General features: G+C 45.5%; 1 protein-coding gene and 1 long non-coding RNA gene across 3 annotated transcripts in view; one reads left to right on the top strand and one right to left on the bottom strand.

Annotated features, from left to right (window-relative positions):
• The window catches only part of Sumo1 (small ubiquitin like modifier 1), a 147,329-nt gene that overhangs the window by 87,646 nt on the left and 38,528 nt on the right, over positions 1-21,155 (bottom strand). The gene's annotated exons all lie outside the window — the stretch shown is intronic.
• On the top strand, positions 137-12,960 carry LOC143268320 (uncharacterized). 2 transcript variants are annotated; one of them, XR_013044139.1, is made up of 3 exons: positions 137-220; positions 10,930-12,058; positions 12,680-12,960. It is a non-coding gene; the product is annotated as an uncharacterized LOC143268320 (long non-coding RNA). The 2 variants fall into 2 exon arrangements; XR_013044138.1 differs by having other exon boundaries at positions 10,930-12,960.

Here is a 21,155-nt window from a genome sequence, read left to right as displayed (position 1 = left end):
TGAGCCATCTCTCCAGCCCTGATGTTCTGGTTTAGTTGGGAGGGAGTGGTGTGTGTGCGTGTGCGTGTGCGTGTGCGTGTGCGTGTGCGTGTGTGTGTGTGTGTGTGTGTGTGTGTGTGTGTGTTGACATGCCAAGGGAAAGAGCCTCTGGAAGGTGAGACGAGGGAACCTTGTTCCATGGCCTGGCCTTACTCACAGTACAAGCTCACAGAGAAGACAGGTGAGAAGGAAACCCAGGGTCCAGAAGCAAAGACTGGACTCAGAAAAGGAAATCGCATGTTAGCAGATGTGGGAGTTAGGGGATGGGCTGCATTTACCCCCTGTTCCTGGGAGTTGATTCTGTGTTCTGTAGAAAGCCTGAGGTCACCTGCTGAGGCAGGCCAGGGGGTGAGAGGGAGATGGGAAGTAACCACTGTGGAGGGCCTGTACCCCTGAATCCAGAAAAGCACTGCCTGCCCAGGGGTGGATCTCTATTGACAGCCTGAGTGTGGTGGGTACCGGGAAAACAGAGTGAAATTCATCCAGGCTTGGGGCCTGCCAGACAGGGACAATGTGGTGGGAACACAGTTGAGTGGACCTGTGCAGGCCCTGGATTTGATGCTCAGCAGTGTGTGTGTGTGTGTGTGTGTGTGTGTGTGTGTGTGTGTGTGTGTGTATGTGTGTGTGGGGGGAATGGAGTTGCGAAGCTGTTGCCTAATGTCTGGTTTAGATTTTTGTGGAGATTTTGAACTCCTGATCCTTCTCCCTCCCATCGGGGTTACTGGCACGAACCGCCACACCCGGGTTTCACATCCTGCTTCCACTTGAACTTTCCTTCTTTTTCTCTGCTTTTCTTTCTTGTTTTCAGACAAGGTGTTGCTGTGTCCTCTACACTTACCCTGAATTCACTCTCCTCCTGCCTCCGCTGCCTCAGTGCTGGGACTGCGGGCGTGCGGGCGTGTGTGTGTGTGTGTGTGTGTGTGTGTGTGTGTGTGTGTGTGTGTGACCACGCCTGGATTTGGCTGTGCCGGTCTTGTTTAGATATGCTTGGATCTTTAGATACTTAAAGCTGTGAGCAGAGAAACCAGACGTACAGGTTTGTTGCCTGGGGACAATAGGCTTTCCCATGTACCCCGGGTGTGTGCCGAGCCGCACCATCTAGGCTTATAACTACACTCTGTGACGTTCCCACAATGACAAAATCAGACAGTGGCTCTTTTCTCAGGAAACCTCTGTGTCAGTGGATGCTTGGCTGTTCTTTATCCAGCTCACGGGGTCCACCTTCTGCAGCACTTCCTCAGGCCGGCCTCCGGACCGCCTCTCTAACATCAACCACATCCCTCTACCTGAAACTGCTCAAGGATGCAGCTGTTGATTTACCCAGCCACATCTGCCCGCCTCCTCCAGCAGGTCGCAAACCTCCAAGAGAAGGCTTCCCGAGATCAGTCTGAGAAGGGCTGGCGAGGGAGCCCAGTTGGCAGAGTGCCTGCTTAGCTGAGGCGTCCAGCCTGGAGGCCTGAGGAGCTACCGGTTCTGGCCTCTCCGGTGTGAAGACCGTCTTTGTTGGATTACCCAGACCGTGCTGTGGAAGCCAGCCTAACAATCACTGTTTTGATATACGGTCATTTTATCGGTTGTGTTCCTCTAGGGAGCCGTAACTGCCACCACGGGGACCAGTGAAGTGCACAACAGTAATGTTGAATAGGAGAGGATAGGAGAAAAGACTGTTTCTATTGCTTCTGGCCCTCCCTCCCTCGGAAAGGAAGCTGCCAGGCTTTAAGGTACTTTCTTCTACTCATCTCGGAAACACTAAAAATTGTGTCTAAAGCTGCACTTCTAGAATATAAATTCTGTCAAATAGCCCCAAATCCTGACTGTAAGCACATTTGAAGAAGAGGATGAGGAATGGATAAAAAAAAAAAAAGTTAGAAAGGAAGGAAGGAGGGAAGAAAGGAAGGGAGGGAGGTAGGAAAAAGAGACACAGAAAAGAGAAATTGTAGTTATGACCTAACCACAGTAAAAAAATCTCTTCGGCTTCCGTTGGTTTGGTATTAATGGAAGCCTTTTATCTTTAGGACTTTGTGCTTGTGCGGCCAAGCGGAGGAAGGGAAATCAGGCAGGAAGCTGTTGAGCATAATCGTGCTCTTGGGGGCCTTCCCTGAGTTCAGAGCTCTGCTTGAAGGCTCCCCCCCTGGTTCTGGGAGGCCCCAGGCTAGCATGGGAAATCAGTGGGAAAATGTTCTTTCAGATGTCAGATCCCAGCTTCTATCAGAAAACAGGGACGGATGAATAAAGCCACAGGCAAGGACGGGCAGGTCCTTACGTTGCCTATGGGAGCTGTTTAAGGTTTTCTTCCTGAACGTTCCGTTCCTTTCACCAAATGCTAATGTGTTCTGCCCTAAGCCAGGGAGTTGTATAGAGTTAAGGGATCATTTCTGAGGGCTCCTCACCCTCCTGGCCTCCTTACCTCTAGTTAGAACACTTTCAAGGAGGATTAATATTTTAAAGTGAATGCTCCAGCCGGCGGTGAAAGATTCATTCTTTCTCCCATTTTCTATGATTCTTTTTTTTTTTTTTTAATCTTTTATTTTGGAATAGTAATACAGTTACAGAAAATGTATGAATGTAATACAGGTCCATAGGCCTCTCTCATCGGGTTTCCTCGTGGTTAACATATTATGGTATGGGCACAGTTATTACGAATAAAGGAGTGATAGTGGTCTCTTCTCTCCTTCCTTTCTCCTCTCTCCGTGTGTAGGGGTGCCCACGCCGTGCGCGCAGACGTCAGAGGACGACCTTGTGGACTCTCTCCTTCCACCCCAGGCTGTCACACTTGCCTCATCTGGCATCCAGTGCCTTTACCAACTGAGCCATCTGGCTGGCACTGTGTAGCCCAGGCTGGACTCAAACTCACAGAGATCCACTGCTGCGAGCCGCAGGAATATCGTAAGAACTCAGCTGGTTATGGCAAAGTCACTACCTGGAGGAATCAGGGAATTCCTCCAGAGGAAGCCAAATCCCAAGGAGTTTTTGGTGTTACTTGGCTTGTTATATATCAGCTGTCTTCTGTTATGAAAATCATGTGTGCCTTCATAGTTTTCCCAATTGACTTTCCCCTAAGAAGGGCTAACAGTGTGGACTGATCACTCTCTGGACATACACATTCCAGGTATTTGGAGAAGAGCCTCAGGAAAGGCTTTCTCTGGAATCAGATTATCTCCCTTAGCCACTTTCAAGGACTACAGGAAACACCACCCAGGTGGGCGCCCATTGTTAGTCCCAGGTGGACTAACAATGATAACAGCCCACATGCAAGTCTCCTGATTTACGGTAAATTCTACAAGGAGAGGTGGACGTTAATTAATAGCTTTACACAATTTAGCTCAGACCCTCCCTTTATATACCGGGACTTCCAGGGCACAGGACAGAGAAGAGAAAAGAGAATGGAAGAACTAGATGGGTAAGAACTTGAGAGGAACAAACTGAGATGGGGAAGAACTAGATTGAAGGGCTAGAAGAGAGGACTAGAGGAACGAGATGGAAGATGAGAAAGAGACAGATGGGGGAAAAACAAGATGAGGAAGAATGAGATACGGTTAGAGAAGGAGATGGGAGAGGAGCTGATAGGGGAAAGAACTAGATGGATGAGAACCTAGAAGGGACAGAACTAGATGAAGAAATTAAGATAGAACCTAGAGGGGACAGTAGAGAAATATAGAGATATCAGGCAAGAAAGGAGCTAGACATGAGAACAGAACTGAAGCTGTGTATAAAGGATGTTATGCCAGAGGAATTAAAACAAGTGGATGATAGAGCTCAGTGTGCTGAGATTCTATTTCCTGAAAATAGTCCTCGCCGTTAGTAGTTCTCTCTCCTGAGCCCCTGGGATGTATAATATTGAGGCTGGTTCTCCAAATATTATACAGAATCCACCTGGCTCTGCCTCCCGAGTGCTGGGACTAAAGGCATGTGACACCATGCCCTGCTGACATCCTCTCATTTTAAGGAAAATGTTTAAATACACAAATGAAAGAAAATCACATATCTCCTGAGACACTTTATTCTTTTTTTTAAAAAAAATTTGTTTTATTTTTACTTCTCTGTGTGCAGGGGTTTGTTAGAGTTAAAACCTTTCCTTTTTATTTAGACAAAAAGGGGTAAATGTTGCCGGGTGACAGTGGCTCACGCCTTTAATCCCAGCACTCGGGAGGCAGAGCCAGGCAGTTTCTCTGTGAGTTCGAGGCCAGCCTGGTCTACAGAACAAGATCTAGGACAGACACCGAAACTACACAGAGAAATTCTTTCTTGAAAAACCAATAAATAAATAAATAAATAAATAAATAAATAGATAGGTAGATGTTGTGGGATATTTGTTTATATTGTGAAGATGTGTCTTTGCCAAGGCGCCTTCTGATTGGTTTAATAAAGAGCTGAATGGCCAATAGCTAAGCAGGTAGAGGTTAACCGGAGCTGAGGACCGAACCCAGGGGCTTTCATGATTAATAATAAGTCTCTGTGTCGTTATTTGTGAGCTGGCGGCCCAAAGAAAAATCCAACTACAGGGGTGCGTGCAAGTGAGTGCAGTTGCTGGATGAGACCAGAGGTGTTGGATCCCCTGGAGCTGGAGTTTCAGGCTGTGGTGAGCTGCCTGATGGGGGTGCTGGAGTCAACCTTAGGGGGTGCTGGAGTCAACCTTAGGGCCTCTGCAAGAGCAGGGTACGATCCTAACCCCCGAGCTGTCTCCTCAGCCCTGGAACTTGAGATCAAAAGAAACCAAAGCAAGTATGTTTCAGGTCCCAAAGAAACCCTGGACAAGTCTCGTTCAGTACCTGTGGCTCCTCCCAGCACTTGTCACCCTGCCCCCTCCCCTAGACCTGTACAGCTTCCTAGTCCTTGTAACTCGGCCATTTTGGCTACAGGCTCACTTGGCTCCCGTGTGCTCTCTTGGTCCTCTTCTCTCTCTCTCTCTTCTTGACCTCCCTTGCTCTCCCCCTCTTTTCTCTCATGGCCTGGTCTATTCTGCTGGCCGTGTTCAGGCTGGACTCTTCCAGAATTGGGAGGTGCAGACGGGAGGACCCCAGGAGCAAGCCTGTCTGTCATATCTACAATAAAATTATTCAGTGTGCTGATGAGCATCCCATGTTCTATGATCAAAGCAAAAAAAAGCCCTCGGCACCTGACACCGGAGATTCATGTCTCCTGCCAGCATCCACGAAGCCACACGGGCAAACATTGGTTTGCAAGTAGCCTTCATAGTGCTTGTGCCTTCTGTTAGGATTCTGCCGTCACTCCAGCTGCATGACCGCACATGCGCAGCTCAGTAGCCAAGTCTAAGTCTGTCTTGCGTCATCAGCGCACCAACTCCGTAAGCTCCCCTGTGCATGGGCACTGGCATCCTTAAGAAACCAGACACAGACTCCTCCTCTCTCCCCTCTGTTCTCTCCTCCCTACCCCACCCCTGCACATGCTTCTTCCCAGGCCTGGTTCTTTTGCCCCCTCCCCTTCTCTTAATAAAGTTGACACTGGGTTTTGTTTTGGCTTGCGACCTTTCCTCACGGTAACCAGCGCCGCCGCTTATCATTTTTTTTTTTTTTTTTTTTTTTTTTTTTTTTTTTTTTTTTTTTTTTTGTTTTTCGAGACAGGGTTTCTCTGTGTAGCTTTGCGCCTTTCCTGGAGCTCACTTGGTAGCCCAGGCTGGCCTCGAACTCACAGAGATCCGCCTGCCTCTGCCTCCCGAGTGCTGGGATTAAAGGCGTGCGCCACCAACGCCCGGCCATTTTTTTTTTAAAACAACGCCTTCTTTTGCATTTGTTCCACTCTTAAATCTTCTCAGTGCTGCCATAAACTCCACTGCCCTGGGGAATGCTGGGAAGCTAAGGCTGATTGCTTCAAAGCTCTTCATTTTTGATATGCCATAGTATTTACTGAGAACCTCTGGAGAGTACATTTTAACGGGAGAGGCAAACCCCAAGGAACACAACATAACTTTCTATTGTGTCGAATTATATGAAGAAAAAGAGTCAGGATAAGATAATGAAGACCTTACAAATGGGGTGAACAGAAAAGGCCTTCCAATGCTGTGTTACCTGAGCAGAGGCTGAAGAAAGGAAAGGCAGGCGATGTGGGAAAACGGACTCCAGGCAGAGGGATTGGCGATTGCAAAGGCTAAGAGGTGAGGACGTATTTGATTTCATACAAAAAGAGGAAGTGCTACACGAAATGGAGACGTGGGGATGGATGGGATGTGAGGGCCTTTTAGGTCCTCGTTGAACTTGGAGTTGAGCAGCGCAAGGAAGAAATGTAACCATCAGTACGTCCCAAGATCTCTTCTCGATGATTTTGGCTTCATAAGTATGACTTTCTCTCCACATGACATTTCTTCTCTCTGCCCTCTGGCTCCATACTTATTTACATATTTTTTTTTTTACTAAAATAACCACACTGTTCATTTAGTATAATCCTAACAGAAAGGTGTTTCTCTTCAAGATCTCCGCAGTATGACCAGGAACCAGGAGACGCAGTGTGGGGGGATGGGTAACTTGGAAATGGAGAAAATGGAAATTAGTGGACTTTTGGGCTGTAGAGGTTGGATAGACATAACTCTCTTTACCTCCTCTACATGGATGAGGGTTTCAAGGTCTACAAGATTAAGCAGTTCCCCAAGATTACAAAGCAAAGTATTTAGATTAAGAGCCTGCTGTTATGGCCTGAATATGTCCTCCTGAACTCTTACGTTGAAACTTAACAGCTAATATGGTAGAATACAAAAGTAGGGCCTTTAAGAAGATGATAGAGGGACTGGAGAGATGGCTCAGAGGTTAAGAGCACTGGCTGCTCTTCCAGAGGTCCCGAGTTCAATTCCCACAACCACATGGTGGCTCACAGTCATCTGTAATGAGATTTGGTGCCCTCTTCTGGCCTGCAGGGATACATGCAGGCAGAACATTGTATACATAATAAATAAATAAATAAATAAATCTTAAAAAAAAAAAAAAAAAAAAGATGGCCGGGCGGTGGTGGCGCACGCCTTTAATCCCAGCACTCGGGAGGCAGAGCCAGGTGAATCTCTGTGAGTTCGAGGCCAGCTTTCCTGGAGCTCACTGGGCTACCAAGTGAGCTCCAGGAAAGGCGCAAAGCTACGCAGAGAAACCCTGTCTCGAAAAACCAAAAAAAAAAAAAAAAAAAAAAAAAGATGATGACAGAGGGGCTGGAGGGGACGGCTCAATAGTGTGAGCACTGCTCTTACAGAGGACATGAGTTTTAGATTCTAGCGTCCACACCAGGAGGCTTATAACAACTTGTAACTCCAGGGTATCCATACCCAAGCTCCCGTGGGCACTTGCACTCATGCATGCGTGCGTGCGCGCCCACATACACACACACAAGCGCAGACGCAATTAAACTTAAAATAAAAATTGAAACAGAACTTATTAGATGTCTCGGTATATGTCTCTATCAGTAAAATGCCTGCCGCAAAAGTACGAGGACCTGAGTTTGGCTTCCCAGCAACCGTTAAAAAGCCGGGGTGGGTGGGATAGCATGCACTTGTGATTCCAGAACTGGGAAGTGCAGACGGGAGGACCCCAGGAGCAAGCCTGACTGTCAGCCAGTCTAGCCAATCAACGAGCTCCTGGATTAGCCAGAGGCTCCTTTTTACCCAGTGACAACCTCTGTCCTCCACATGCACACATGTCCATTCGTACCCACATGGGTACAAGCACATAAACATATAAACACACACACACACACACACACACACACACACACACGCACGCACGCACGCACGCACGCACGCACACGCACATGCACACACACATATATACTGGGAGTGGGAGTAGGGGGATAATCACTTGATCCTAGGAGTTCAAGGCCAGCCTAGGTAATATAGTAAGATTCAGTCTCTCTTTCTCTCTTCAAACATTTAGATGATTCAGACTTCTCCTGGTCAATTAAATCAAGGCCCTTATATAAGAGGCTACATAACCAGATGGAGCACACCTTTAATTCCACACTCGGAAGACAGAGGCAGATGGATCTCTGAGTTCAAGGCCAGCCTGGTCTACAAGGCAAGTTCCAGGATAGGCAGGACTACACAGAGAAACCCTGTCTCGAAAAAACAAAACCAAACACAAAGGCTACACGCAGTTGCCAGTCCTTATTGCCCTCCACCCGTTCTGCAGTCCACGAGAGGACACGGAGTTCATTCCCTGGGGAGGATACATCATTAGGCACCATCTTGGACATGGAAACTGGACCCTCGGCAGACTCTGAATATGCCAGTTCTCTGGTCTTGGATTTCCCAGCCTCCAGAATTGTGAGGAATATTTTCTGTTGCGTATAGCTTACTCAGTCCCAGAAATTTTGTTATGACAGCACACGTGAACGAAGACACCTGGTTTTCTTCTCAGCCCTAGTCCATCTATAACTTGTTCTACCTCTGTGCACATGGGGACTGCATGATGGGAGGGAAAATCCGGGCTCATCGGAAGAGTCCGGGCTTAACTCCCTCTGTCTGCAGTCCCTTTGCCGACTAATACTGAGCGTCCTTCTCCATTCTCAAATCTTGTGACTGCCCATTCAGTGATCTGCCTGGGCCCTGTAGTGGGAGGACTTTTTATTTTTATATTTACTTATTTATTTATTCATTTATTGTTTTTTTTTTTTTTTTTTGAGACAGGGTTTCTCTGTGTAGCTTTGGGGTCTGTCCTGGAACTCACTCTGTAGACCAGGCTGGCCTCGAACTCACAGAGATCCGCCTGCCTCTGCCTCCTGAATGCTGGGATTAAAGGCGTGTGCCACCGCTGCCCGGCTAGGATTCGTGTTTTATGTTGTGACTGTCTTTCTATGTACGCTTCTGACAGTCACAGCTGGGGACACAGTCAAAACAACCTCCTTAGCCAGACGTGGTGGCCCCAGCTGTCACCTCAGCACAGAGGCGGCTAAGGCAGGTGGATCATGAGGGCGAGATCAGCTTGGGTTATATGCCAAACCTCTGTCTCGACACCCTCTCCCCCAAATTATTTACTAGAGCAGTGGTTCTCAGCCTTCCTAACGCTGCGACCCTTTAATACAGTTCCTCGTGGTGTGGTGACCCCCCAACCATAAAGTTACTTTCGTTGCTGCTTCATAACTGTAATTTTGCTACTGTTATGAATCATAATGTAAATATCCGTGCTTTCCAATGATCCTAGGCGGCCCCTGTGAAAGGGGTGTTCAACCACTCACAGGGGCCACGACACACAGGTTGGGGACCCCTGTGTTTGAGGGTCACTCAAGTCTCTTTTTTCAGTTTATCAATGCAATGTCCTAGATAAACATCAAAGTACAGCTGTTGGTATCATCATCCCTGGTGCTGGGATTTAGGGGAACTTTTCTTTATGTCATTATCATTGTTATTATTATTATATTACCTTTTCTAGGTAGGGTTTCTCTGTATAACAGCCCTGGCTGTCCTGGAACTTGCTCTGCAGACCAGGCACCTGCTTCTGCCTCCTGTGTGCTGGGCTTAATGGCGTGCGCCGCCGCCACTGCCACCACCACTGCCCGGCTGGAAAATTTGCATTTCAACATTTATTTGTTCTATTTGTGTCAGATTTGGATTTCTGTGAAAAATGAGCATTGCTAAACTTTGAATATGAAATACTCCTTACAGACTCCTGTATTGGGAGTCTGGTTACCCGCTGAGAGGTTTTGGGGGCTGAATTAGATCTTTCCGATGTGATCAACAGTTTTACCACTTGATAGATTCAAAATACGATGATATAGGTGGAGAAGTTAAAAGTGGAAAGAGAATAGTTGATAAAAACAACAACAAAAAAATAGGTCAGGGGTTGGAGAGATGACTCAGAGTTTAAGAGCAGTGGTTGCTCTTCCAGAGGTCCTGAGTTCAATTCCCAGCACCCACATGGTGGCTCACAACCATCTGTAGTGAGATCTGGTGCCCTCTTCTGGCCTGCAGGCAGAACACTGTATACAATAAAAAACAAACAAACAAACAAAAACTAGGTCACTGGGGGCATGTGCTTGGGGACTATTTTTTTTTTTTTTTGGTTTTTCGAGACAGGGTTTCCTCTGTGTAGCTTTGCGCCTTTCCTGGAACTCGCTTTGGAGACCAGGCTGGCCTCGAACTCACCGAGATCTGCCTGCCTCTGCCTCCCGAGTACTGGGATTAAAGGCAGGCACCACCACTGCCCGGCTCCTTGGGGACTATATCTTGTCCTGGCTTTTTCCTGTGTTTGTTTTCTCAACTTCCTGTCTGCCATGAGATGGGCAGCCTGTATCACCTGCCCCCACCACCATCATCACCATCACCACCACCACCATCACCACCACCACCACCACCATCACCATCATCACCATCATCACCACCACCATCACCATCATTACCATCACCACCACCATCACCACCATCACCACCACCATCACTATAATCACCACCACCATCACCACCATCACCATCATCACCACCATGTGGTGCCTCACATAAAGCCAAGCATGACTTACTAAACATCTGGAAGTGGGAGCCATAATATCTCTTTCCTCTGTGAAGTTAATAATAATGATAATAATATTTATAAATATTTATTTTTTACTTCTTGTATATGAGTTTTTGCCTGTATGTATGTATGTATGTATGTATGTATGTGCATCATAATTGTGCATGGTACTTGGGGAGGTCAGAAGAAGGTGTTGAGTCCTCTGGAACTGGAGTGGCTGAGGGGGTTGTGAATCACCACATGGGCGTGTGGGGTGGGAACCAAATCCCAGTCCTCTGCAAAGAGCAGCCAGTGCTCTTAACTGGGGAGACAGCTCTCCAGCCCCACGAAACCTTTTAGGTCTGGTATTTTGTCATGGCAGCATGAAATTAATTTCTTGTTAATTAAAAATGCACTCAAAAGGACACAAAAGTATTTGTGTTGTTTAATGAAACCACACTCCTTTTTCGAGAAGAAAGAGAATCCGGGCATGATGGCTCATGCTTGAAATCACACTACCTGGGTGGCAGGAAGTTCCAGAGTTTGAAGCCAGCCTGAACTACATAATGAGACCTTGTCTCAGGCAGACAACATACACAAGGACTTGGGGTTTGATCACCACCACCACCGTGAGAAAGGAGAGGAATGTCTAGATATTAATGTAAAGGTAAGGATTGAAATCCTATTTTTTTTTCTTCATAGAGAAGGCAGGGGATCCTAGGCAGGGTGGCATTATGCAAGGACTGTACTCAGCAATGTAGCTGGAGGAGCACTAGCCGTGTTTTCTCACCCAGAAGTACCTCTTTGCCCTGTCTCAGTTCTCCAGGACAGAGTTTCCGAACTCCCATCCTAATCTGGTATGTAACACTCCGTCGGCTTCCACTTCCGCTCTGTTCCTCCCTCAACTCCCAGGAACACCGGGTGGCTCACTTTACAGGTTGACTAAAGGTTGTAGTCCAGTATAAGAATTTTGGGTTCCTGGCAAAAGGGAAGAGAAAGGTAGAGACGGAGGGACGGATGCGTCAAAGACAGCTGCTGATCTCTGGGTAGATACCAGTTATGACTTGGAAAATTTCTGGTGCTTGTTCAATACATGATGGTAGTGAAACCGAGACCGATCTTAATCTTAAGGGAAATTAAAGGGTGCCGAGCTGTGGAGACTGACATAATAATGGTGGCTCTGCGGTGGAAAACTAATAACTGTAGTTTCCCTTTACATTTCTCAAGACCCAGTGCCTTCCTGCAACCGTAAACCTGCCCCATACTGGAGTAACGAGGAACAAGCGCATCCAATGTGCGCCCCATTGACGGATAACTTCCTGTAGCTGGTTTTCTCCCACTTCTGCCATGAGTTCTGGGGACTGAACTCAGGTCGTCAGGCTGGGAGGCAAGTGCCTCTGCTCACGGAGCACTCTCACCGGTAGGAAAAAAAAAAAAAAAGATTTTTGTTTTGTTCTGCTCTTGAGACAGTTTTATCATGTAGCCCTGCCTTGGCCTGGAGCTCACTACGTCAACGCGGCTTGCGGGGAAACCCAGAGATCTGCCTGCCGCTGTCCATGAGCTGAGATTGAAGACGTGGGTCACCGTGCACAGCCAGAAACAGGGTCAGTCTGGTAGCTTCCAGAGCTGGGCTAGAGTCCGGGCAATTTGAAGTGGCGGGGTCGACTTTTCACTTTGCTTTGGCATTGAATCTACCACCCTGAGGGCGTTAGGACAGGCTTCCTGAGGAATCCACAGGAAGGGACATATATACCCAGCGACAGAGAGTCCAAGGCAAAGACTGGGAAAAATGAGAGTGTTTTGAAAAGCAGAAGTGTAAACGGTGTGATGTTGGGGGACGGTTGTTGGTTTCCTATCAAGTTGCGTCCTGCGCGGCTAGGCTTGCCCTTTGTTTATGGCTTGGCTCGAGTCACTCCAGGCAGTTGATGGTGCAGCTGGGGTGTGCAGCCTGCACACGCCAGGACTGTCTTCTCCCCACTTGGGCTTGGTGACCAGAATTCCTCCCGTGTCTGTTATTTGCCAAGAAAGGAGCTTCGCTTGGGAAGGGGGCTGGGGAGAGCAAAGAAGCCCCGTGTGGCTCTTTCTCAAGAAACTTTCAAATAAGTAAGTAGGGACGCTTAGTTGAATTTTAAAATTATAACTCATCGGGAAAACGAGTTTTCCGACGCTAGATTTCTAAATGCTAGGTTACTTGATCGCCGTTCGCTTTTTTTATTTTATTATAGGCTGGAGAGCCCACGGCCTCCTGTGTGCCGGGAAAGTGCTCTCCACGGAGCTGTTCCTAGTGCTATCGCGGCTCTCCTGAAGAGTGAAGTTCAATGGAATCCCTTGGCTTCCCCGTTAAGTTGCACACTGGAGACAAATATTCAACAAACGTCCAAAATCTGTATTTTTTAATGACCTGTTGCTAGATCACAAAGCTAAAGTCAGTAAGGTAGACTTGAGAGAGATTTGTTCATAATTCTGGCGCTGTGACAGTCATGAATAAATATTAATGAAATCTGTAGGAACGAGTCCACCTGAGTTTTACTGTGACCTCTCAGCCCCCCCCACCTCCCATACCAGCTCTCTCTCTCTTTTTATTTTATTTTAATTTTATTTACTTTTTTTAAATTTAATTTAATTTTATTTATTTTTTATTTTATTTTACAATACCATTCAGTTCTACATATCAGCCACGGGTTCCCCTATTCTCCCCCCTCCCACTCCCTCCCCTTACCCCCAGTCTAACCCCCATTCCCACCTCCTCCAGGGCAAGTCCTCCCCCAGGACTGTGATCAACCTGGTAGACTCAGTCCAGGCAGGTCCAGTCCCTTCCTCCCAGACTGAGCCAAGTGTCCCTGCATAAGCTCTAGGTTTCAAACAGCCAGCTCATGCAATGAGCACAGGACTTGGTCCCACTGCCTAGTTGAATTTTATTTACTTTTATTTTATGTGCATTGGTGTTTTGCCATGGGTGTTGGGTCCCCCGGAACTGGAGTCACAGACAGCTGTGAGCTGCCATGTGGGTTCTGGGAATTGAACCCAGGTCCTCTGGAAGAACAGTCAGTGCTCTTAACTGCTGAACCATCTCTCTGGCCCCCCATCCCAGCTCTTTTGAGACAGTGTCTCATATTTCCCTGGTATTTGCTATGTAGCCCAGGCTGGCCTTAAATTTGAAATCCCTCAGCTTCTTGAATATTGAATTGAGATTATAGCCAGGCCTGGCCCTACTTATTTTTTATAAAAATTGAAAAATTAATATAGAAATGAAAGAGACCTAAGTGTGTGTGTGTGTGTGTGTGTGTGTGTGTGTGTGTGTGTGTGTCTGAGACAGGGTCTCTCTGTGTAGCCCTGGCTGTCCTGGAATTCACTCTGTAGACCATGCTTGCCTAGAACTCACAGAGATCTGCCTGCCTCTGTACCACCACACAGCTTTAACACAATCTTGAAAAGGAACAAAGGACTCAGGTTTTCTGACTTCAAAACTTAACTGCGAAGTAACAATAATCCTGACAGTATCACATTGCCATAGTACATATAAAAAGTTAAATGAGATGGAATTGGAAAGAGAAAATATAATTCATTCAGCCAGGTGGTGCTGGTACATGCTTTTAATTCCAGCACTTGGGAGGCAAAGATGGGCAGATCTCTGAGATCAAGGCCAGCCTGGTCTACAGAGTGAATTTCAGGACAGCCAGGCTACACAGAGAAACCTGTGGTTGAGCCTGAGAACTTGAAATCTGTCTCCAGGAACTCATGTGGTGGAAAGAGAGAAACATCTCTGACCTACACATGTAAGCTGTGGCATTTACATGTCCCCAGTACAGAGTCACAAAAAAATGTTAAAAAAAAAAAAAGTAAAAACCGATAAACAATTAACAATTTTTTGCCTACAGAAAAGGAAAGAAAAAAATTTCAATACCACACAAAAGAGCTGGATGTGCTACGTTTGTTTGAGGACTAAGTTAATCACTTTGTGTATTCATTCTTTTTTTTTTTTTTTTTTTTTTTTTTTTTTTTTTTTTTTGGTTTTTCGAGACAGGGTTTCTCTGTGTAGCTTTGCGCCTTTCCTGGGACTCACTTGGTAGCCCAGGCTGGCCTCGAACTCACAGAGATCCGCCTGGCTCTGCCTCCCGAGTGCTGGGATTAAAGGCGTGCGCCACCACCGCCCGGCGTGTATTCATTCTTGTAAATAATATGAGGCTGAAGTCCTGGGGGGGAACTATTATGTGCTTTTGAAACACATATTTTAAAAAATTGCCCCAGCACTCGGGAGGCAGAGGCAGGCGGATCTCTGTGAGTTCGAGGCCAGCCTGGGCTACCAAGTGAGTTCCAGGAAAAGGCGCAAAGCTACACAGAGAAACCCTGTCTCGAAAAACCAAAAAAAAAAATTGCGTAACAGCATCTCCACTGCTGAATTACGTTTGCCAAGTAGATGTTCAAGTTAAACAAGTGAGACCCAAGCTCGGCTCTGGATGGGGGTGACCTCCCAGCCCTGCCTCTGTCTCTCCCAGATAGAGATCGAGTGTCTTCATACGGGATTTCAAAGCAGTTTACAGCTGTTCATCAGTTCTCATAACAACTGTGAGCAGTCCGTACTGATCATGAGGATCAGGTGCGTTTGATTATGCCTGTTCTCCACACGAGGAGGCAGACACTGAGTGATTTCCCAGCATTCTACACTCCATTACTGTTAGTCAAAGTCAGAATTCTCTCACTCCATCAGCAATTTTCTTTTCTTGAAAAGTGATGGCCAGGTGGTGGTGGCACATGCCTTTAATCCCAGCCTCGGGAGGCAGAGCCAGGCGGATCTCCGTGAGTTCAAGGCCAGCCTGGTCTACAGAGTAAGATCCAGGACAGGCACCAAAACTACACAGAGAAACCCTGTCTTGAAAAAACAAAAACAAAAAAAACAAAAAACAAAACAAAAAAAAAAAAAAAAAAAAAAAAGGAAAAGTGGCAAAGTGTGGGCTGGAGAGATGGCTCAGCGGTTAAGATCACTGGCTGATCTTCCAAAGGACCCGGGTTCAGTTCCCAGCACCCACATGTCAGCTCACATCTGTCTGTAACTCCAGTTCCAGGGGATCCAAACCACATAAAAATAAAAAAAAGAAAAGTGACGAAGTGGACTGGGAAATAACTCAGTGACATGCTTGCCACACAAGCATGAAGACCCAACACACATGCCAAAGCTGACATGCTGGCTCATACATGTAATTCCAGCATGTCAGCGTTGCGGCTAACAGCCTTGGGGCTTGACAGCCAGTCTAGCCTAATCAGCAAGTGCCAGATCCCAGGGAGAGACCCTGTCTCAAAGAACAAGGTGGATGGCTCCTGAGGAACCACTCCCTCGACTGACCACAGAACGCACACACATGGACATACATCAACACATACACATGAGCACACACATCTGCACGCACACACACACACACACACAGAGAAAGAGAGAGAGAGAGAGAGAAAGAGAGAGAGAAAGTTGTTGGGCAAATAAGCCAAGTTAAAATAACTATTCATATGTTGAATATTTTTAAAACACAACTATTTTTACTTTTTGTTTTCCGTTCATTTCTTCCTACCTCTACCCTCCTTTCAGTGATGTTTATTGGAATAAAAGGGCCATAGCTCATGACTGGGCCTTGAGGTGGGAGAGAGAACATTATTATTATTATTATTATTATTATTATTATTATTATTATTATATTATTATTATTTTGGGGGGTGTTCAAGACAGGATTTCTCTGTGTAGCCCTGACTGTACTGGAACTTGCTCTGTAGACCAGGCTATCCTCAAACTCACAGACATCCACCTGCCTCTGCCTCCCAAGTTCTGAGATTAAAGGTATTCACCACTATGCACAACTTTGAATTTTTTTTTTTTTTTTGGTTTTTTCGAGACAGGGTTTCTCTGTGTAGCTTTGCGCCTTTCCTGGGACTCACTTGGTAGCCCAGGCTGGCCTCAAACTCACAGAGATCCTCCTGGCTCTGCCTCCCGAGTGCTGGGATTAAAGGCGTGCGCCACCACCGCCCGGCTTCAACTTTGAATTTTTGACTATCCTCCTATTTCAGCATCCTGAATGTTGAGATTGTTGTCATTATTTTTATATCATTATATAATAATTACACATTTTATATTTTATATATATATATATATATATATATATATATATATATATATTTTTTTTTTTTTTTTGGCCAGGGGTTGAACCCATGGCCCTGCACACACTATACAAGAACTTTACCACTAGAGTGCATCCCTAGCCCTATTTCTTAAGATAGTGATGATGATGCATGCTTTAGACCACTCACAGAGACTCCAAAAAAAGGAATCTGTCAATAAGTAAGTACAAAAATAAAAATAAAAAAGATGTGGCTATGGTTTGTAATCTGCAAAACTTAAATAAACTTCACTTTATTGATAATCAAACAAATCCTAGATATCTACCTTCCTGGACCAATTCTAGAAAGCAAGCACCTTCCTATTCTGCAGTGATATTTGCAAAAATGCTTGCTGATTTTCTAAGTATCACCTAGTGAGCCAGTGACTTCATTCATAACTCTCTTGTCATTAGTGAACCGATGACATCATTCATAACTCTCTTGTCATTAGTGAACCAATGACATCATTCATAACTCTTGTCATTAGTGAATCAATGACATCATTCATAACTCTCTTGTCATTAGTGAATCAATGACATCATTCATAACGCACTTGTATTTAGTGAACCAATGACTTCATTCACAACTCTCTTGTCATTAGTGAACCAATGACTTCATTCATAACTATCTTGTCATTAATGAACTGATGACATCATTCATAACTCTTTTGTCATTAGTGAACCAATTACTTCATTCACAACTCTCTTGTCATAAGTGAACCAGTGACTTCATTCATAACTCTCTTGTCTTTAGTGAACCAATGACTTCATTCATAACTCTCTTGTCATTTGTTTTCCATTCTGGTCTTGCTAACTTCCCTTCCCCTAGTCTTAGTACTGGGAGACCAGTGTGACTCCTTACCACTGCTGGTCGGTTTCCTGATGGCTGCTGTAACAGTTACCTGGGATTCAATGCTGGAATTGCTAGGTGAGAATTCTTTGAGAAAAAATTAAAGTAAGTCTGCCAACAAAAAGATTACATCTCAGCCGGGCGGTGGTGGCGCACGCCTTTAATCCCAGCACTCGGGAGGCAGAGCCAGGCGGATCTCTGTGAGTTCGAGGCCAACCTGGGCTACCAAGTGAGCTCCAGGAAAGGCGCAAAGCTACACAGAGAAACCCTGTCTCGAAAAAAACCAAAAAAAAAAAAAAAAAAAAAAAAAAAAAAAAAAAAAAAAAAAGAAATTCTCATATCACAGCTCCATCTCATGCTCAGTTCACTGTTAAAAGGGTTTAAAAGAAAGTAGAAAGGTCACCGGGAATCTCAGCAAAGTTTGAAAAGTCCAGAACCCACTTTGAGATCCAAAGTTAAGATTTTGTTGGTTAATTTTTGTATTTGTGTTCCAGTTCTATATCTCAAAACAACTTAAGATCTCGGACATTGTTCTCAATGAACCAAATTGTTTATAAATATGCTGATAATATCAGGCAAAGTACCATGGGAAAGAAGTGGCCAGTTTTATCATCTTGATTTCATACTGCTTCTAAGGTTAATGACAGAGTCAGAGGAGTTTTTGTTGATGTTGCTTTTAAGCTACCCCTTTTAAGTATGACTCTTAGTAATTTTTTTAAAAAGATTTTATTTATTTATTATGTATACAGCATGTATGACGGCAGGCCAGAAGAGGGCACCAGATCTAGTTACAGATGGCTGTGAGCCACCATGCGGTTGCTGGGAATTGAACTCAGGACCTCTGGAAGAGCAGTCAGTGCTCTTAACCTCTGAGCCATCTCTCTAGCCCCGACTCTTAGTAATTTTATAGTTAATGATAAAATGCTCTCCACTTACATTTTATGTTATTTTTATTTTATTTTTTGTAGTTTAAACTAATACTTTGTTTTTTTGAGAATCGCATACATGCGAACAATACAATTTATTTTGACTATGCCCACCCACACCCCTCCCCCCAACTCCTCCTAGGTGCATCCTCATCCTTCACCCTCCCAACTTTGTGTCCTCTCTTCTCTCTCTGTATATCCTCTCATAACCCACTTACTCTAATTTGTGATGCTCGTGGACTGCTGGGCATGCACGAGCCATTGCACTATGGTCAGCTACCTGGCGCTCTGTGGTAGTGTGCTTGTCTCACGCACATGAGGCTCTAGGTTCAATTCCTAGCACTGGAAAGAACGTAGAAAGCACCAGCAAACCGAAAACATGTATAATGTAATGCCTCCTAAATATCTGAGTGAGATATTGTTTTCATAGTTTTAAACTTTTTTTATAGGCAGAAGTTATGGTTGTTTTGTTTTGTTTTTTTTTTTTTTTTGTAAAATGCTAGACTAGGTACATTTGATCATTACCAGGTCTTAAAATTCTTTGCTCAGGTTCTGAAATACCATAAGCAAGACTTGGAATTACTTTCTCATATCCACTTACATTTTAAATACTATTTGTAATTTTTTTTTTTTTTTTTTTTAGTTTTTTTGAGACAGGGTTTCTCTGTGTAGCTCTAGCTGCCCTGGAACTCCCTTTGTAGACCAAGTTGGCCTCTGAACTCACAGAGATCTGCCTGCCTCTGCCTCCCAAGTGCTGGGATTAAAGACGTGCACCTCCCCCGACCCCCACCCCAGTTCTCTCCTTCTACCCCATGGTTCCCGGGGATCACACTCAGGGCATCAGGTTTAGTGGTGAGTGCTTTTACCCTCTAAGCCTTCCTGCTGGCTCCCATTTATCCTGTTTGTTTGTTTGTTTGTTTGTTTGTTTGTTTGTTTGTAGACAGGATCTCACTATAGTCCTGGCTGGCCTGGAACTCACTACGTAGACCAGACTGGCCTTGAACTCACAATGCTAGGATTCCAGGTGTGCATCATCACCAAACCCAGTTCAACAGAAGGGCTTTTAGTGTGCTCCTGGAGCTGCTGAGTTACCACTGCAGTCAGTTTTAGGAAAGATTGGAGCATTTCCATGGCCCAAAATGAAATACCGTGCTGAGGATCAGATACAGGGCCTTGCATATAACTATGCATGAGTTTTTGAGTTGGGGGAGGGCCTCGCTCTATAGTCCAGGCTCGTCTCAGACTTGTCATCCTCCTGTCTCAGCCTCCCAAATGCTGCTCCCACAGCACGTGCTGCCATAGCAACAAGCCGCTCTGTAGTCAGTAGCAATCACTTGCCTTTACTACCAACTCCCTACAACTGCCTTCCAGCGCCAGGCAATCATCGTGCAATCCGTAGGTGTCAAAGAACCTCTCCCTCCCTCTCAGGTTCAATAAAGGAGTCGGCTGAGATAAGCTACCAACAGACTGACAGAAGAACAACGTGCAAGTTTATGACACAAATAGGTATATCGGCAGTAAGTGAAAACCCAGTAACCCCAGGAAATGTAGCAGTTTGTGTATCCTCTCCACTGGGGAGAAGGAAGCAGAGGGCGTAAGGACGTTTAGAGGAAGCGTAAGTAGTTTTGAGTGAAGATAAAGGGGCCCTCAAGAGCAAACACTACTTCAAGGAAAAGTTAGTTTGACCTCTGGTTGCATATTGACTCCTGTTTTCCGCCCTCTGCTGAGGATCAGTTTTCCCAGTTGCTGGGCTGTCTGGGGAAGAGATTAAGAACTGGTGAGAAACTGACAAGGTGCTGCATGCCTCAGGAGGTGGAGGCAGCAGAGTAGTGAATCTGAGGTCAGCCTGAGCTACAAAGTGAGACTTGTCTCAAAAACAAAACCCACAACACCAAAAGCTGGGCGGTGATGTTGAAGGCCTTTAATCCCAGCACTCTGGGAGGCAGAGGCTAGCCTGGTCTACAGAGTGAGTTACAGGGCTACACAGAGAAACCCTGTCTCAAAAAAGCACACACAGAGAAACACACACACACACACACACAGAAGAGAGAGAGAGAGAGAGAGAGAGAGAGAGAGAGAGAGAGAGAGAGAGAGAGAGAGAGAGAGAGAGAGAGCACAATTTGAGGTCAAGGACAGACTGGGTAACATAGAGAGACCCTCGCTTTTTGTTTTTAAAGTGTGTGTGTGTGTGTGTGTGTGTGTGTGTGTGTGTGTGTGTGTGTAAAAAGAAAACAGACTTTGCCAAAGGATTTGCTATGTTTGTAGAACTGTAAGAGATTCGAGGACTAAGAATGTAGTTCAGTGGCAGATCACTTGCCTGGCATGTGCAAGGCCCTGGGTTCAACCCCCAGAACTATACACACACACAAAAAAAAGAGATTCAAGGAGGCTGGAGAGATGGCTCAGCAGTTAAGAGCACTGGCTGCTCTTCCAGAGGACCTGGGTTCAATTCCCAGCACCCACATGGCAGCTCGAATCTATCTGTAGCTCCAGTTCCAGGGGATCTGACACCAATGCACATAAAATAAAAGTTAAATAAATTAAAAAAGAGAGACCCAATGTGTCTAAATGTTGAGAGTAAAAGCAAGGGATAAAGACAGGAATGTGGTGAAGGAAGGTAAGCTGAGGAGTTAAGCTGCGTCCTGTCCTTCGTTACACTTAAGCAGGTAAGCGGTAAACAGTGGGTAATCAAAGTGTGACATTGATCATTAATCTTCTAACTAGAAAACTGTTTGGCGATACAATCACTTCACTGAAGTTCTCTCTGCTTCCATATTTTTTTATT

Source organism: Peromyscus maniculatus, chromosome 13, assembly GCF_049852395.1.
Source record: "Peromyscus maniculatus bairdii isolate BWxNUB_F1_BW_parent chromosome 13, HU_Pman_BW_mat_3.1, whole genome shotgun sequence".
Lineage (NCBI taxonomy): Eukaryota > Metazoa > Chordata > Mammalia > Rodentia > Cricetidae > Peromyscus > Peromyscus maniculatus.
Note: the sequence above shows the minus strand (reverse complement) of the source record. Positions and strands in the feature narration are given on the sequence as shown.